This window comes from Amphimedon queenslandica, unplaced genomic scaffold (assembly GCF_000090795.2).
Source record: "Amphimedon queenslandica unplaced genomic scaffold, v1.1 AMPQUscaffold_13422, whole genome shotgun sequence".
NCBI lineage: Eukaryota > Metazoa > Porifera > Demospongiae > Haplosclerida > Niphatidae > Amphimedon > Amphimedon queenslandica.
Window position 1 is genome coordinate 101008 of NW_003546342.1, and position 2800 is coordinate 103807.

A 2800-nucleotide genomic window follows, 5' to 3' on the forward strand; every position below is an offset into this window, starting at 1 on the left:
ATAGCAAAACATCACAAAAAATTCACAAAAATAGTAAATAAAATAGCTAACCTAATAGACCAATCTTTTAGCAACAAAATGAATCTTTGTACAGAGTCTGGTATACCTTGGACGAAGAGTTACAGTCCCACAAAAAACGAGAGCTGTACAGGGCGCCATTTTCGCGGCAAACACACATCGAACTGTGAAAAGTGGCGCACGTGATCCAGTTTCCAATCCTCCCCTCGTTCCATTATCTATGCTTTAAAGTTGCTTTTCAGCAGTTAGTAGTGGACAGCTTTGATATCTGATATCCTTGTTTTAAATTATTTGTAAATTTTTTGAATAATTCATAATTTGTTTCTAAGAAAGCTAATAATTGTCGATATCATGTGTAGTTTTATTTCTTGGAAAGCATCTGCATGCATAATAGCAAATTTCTGAAATATTTAGGCTGGTCGATGATATCAGTCAGTAAATATGTAGAGCTATGCATACATATTATTTACTGATATGCTTTTCATACAAATTAAACGGATCATTGATTCCTTGTAGTCCAAGATATGGAGAATGAGATGATGAGTATTGAGGATGAGTCCTGCTCCTGGTAAAATTAAGACAATATTAATTGTACCCTGAACTAACATGAAGCCTGCAAAAAGCCAAGTACTATTATTTCTGTGGCTCCAAAATTTGACAAAACACCCTTTACTATAGTACAGTGTACATGTATTTCATCAAGAGTTGTTAAGAGAGAATTTTCTATTTTATTACATTTTTTGATGCATATACATGTACAATTTTATGCTGTGTAGAAAGTTTTGTGAAGTTGCGTACAATCTAGTCTAGCTGCATGTGTATACTTGCATGGTATAGCTGCATGGTATTTATGAAGTGACTGTTTCTAACTATCTTTAAAAGACTAAGTCTCTTAAGAAGTAACTTAAACTGTGTAAACTTAATTCTGAGCTACTTTGCACAATCATTGACACTGTTGAAATTTCATTACCATTCTTACCCAAGTCATACTAGACTCTATACAGTAATTGTGTTTGTATAGTGTTTTGTTTTTGCTGATTTTGTCCTCTTACTTTAAGTCTAACACAATCCTGAATATGAAATCTCTTAGAAATTAAATTGTTATGTCAACAAACACTCAGGAAGAAAACCTACAAATCCACTTCCTGAAATTTCTGTGTCAGCATTAATGCTTCTGCCATGGCTTCTATTTAAACTCATTTAGTTTTGTTTTCTTCAGATCTCCAGCTCACTCTCATCTCATCTCCTTTCTTCCTTTTTATTGTTTTTCCTACTTTATAGGCTGCAGCTAATATCATAAGATGATTTCTGGTTTTTCCACTGTTGCTGCTGCAGTTGTCATTCTATTGTGCATCACTGATCAATGCACAGCTCAAGATACTGACTGCTCTGCTCTGGCCACTGATGGTGACTGCAGTTTTTATAATTGCTTGGATACTAAATTCCGTTGCAATGACAAGGACTATCCTCTTCGCCGTGGTGAACCTGACTGTCAGAAATACATCAGTGAATCGAATTGCTTCACAAAATCAGTAAATATACACTGATTGCATTGGTGTGTGCCCTACAACCTACTATATTATAGTATTCAACTTTATTGAAAGTAACCTAGGGGTTAGTTGATGTACTCTCAAATAGAATTTCAGGCATCAGAGTTGTCGCTAGTAGATAACATTGGAGACAACTATACATATAGTGGTAGGCAGCTTTGATAACTTGTTGTAAATTGATCTCCAATATCCTAAATTTTAATGGTAAAATCCTTGATTGTCTTCACTGCATGTCATTTTAAGAAAGCAATCTGTCATGATGAAATCTTATATATTTTATATTGGGCAATTATGGCAAAATTCATACCTCAATGAAATAGTTTGCAAATGAATAATTAACATACGTATCATAGTAGAGCTGTAAATCAACATAATTATTGTGATTGTCACTGTGTATGCTTCTACCAAAGCAATCTAATAATACAATATTATCTTAGGGTCAAGCATGGCTTTCTAGGGTTCGTAGATGTTTGATGCAGGCTATTGTCAACAGTCCTCTCTATAATGATGAAAGTGCTACTTGTGACCAGTTGGCAACATTTGCCATTGCAAGTCGTTCTAAATGTTACATTGATAATGGGTTCTGTACAGCTATATTCTTATCACCTCAATGTCAGAACCTTAATTGTATTCGAAATAGAATTTATCCTGGTACAAAAAGTTGGAGTAAGCAGTCAATAGATCAGGTAAGAGAGTTCTAGTTATAGTAATAATAATTTTTATTATCATTATTATTATTATTTTACTCTTATAGATTATAAAGACAACTGAGTCTTGCCCTTCCCAGATTTCTACATTCCTTACTGATGCTCAGCAGTGCAATTTGGATAGTCCAGACAGTGCTCTTCCAGCTGCTATACATGATCATTTAGGTACAGTATGTACTTCAGTACTGTGTAAAATTATGCTATTCTCCTCTTTGTACAGATTGTACTGCAAGGGCTTTTGATTTTATTATTTTATTGGATGCATCTGGAAGTGTTGGGGCTGATAACTTTGAGATAATGAAAAACTTTGTTGCAAACATGCTGTCTAACTTTACCATTGGACCAGATGACACTCGTGTTGGAGTCATTAGTTTTGCTAGCAGTCCATCAATTGTTATCCCATTGGGTTCCATTAATACTTATTCACCAATTGGCTACTGCTGTTAGAGGTATAACATACACTGAAGGAGGTACAAATACTGCTGCAGCATTGGATTTACTAAGTACAGCATTTGCTACTGCTCG

At 34.6% G+C, this 2800-nt stretch overlaps 1 protein-coding gene across 2 annotated transcripts in view; it reads left to right on the top strand.

Annotated features, from left to right (window-relative positions):
- Positions 1-2800, top strand: part of LOC105312654 (uncharacterized) — a 13546-nt gene that overhangs the window by 3378 nt on the left and 7368 nt on the right. Inside the window, exons 5-8 of one of the 2 annotated variants that reach the window (XR_002184752.1) lie at positions 1300-1716; positions 2006-2254; positions 2323-2440; positions 2496-2794. The exons of the other annotated variant lie outside the window; for it this stretch is intronic. The gene's annotated coding sequence lies outside the window, so the exon portion shown is untranslated. Of the gene's footprint in view, positions 1-1299; positions 1717-2005; positions 2255-2322; positions 2441-2495; positions 2795-2800 lie in introns of those variants that run through there. 2 annotated transcript variants of the gene reach the window in all.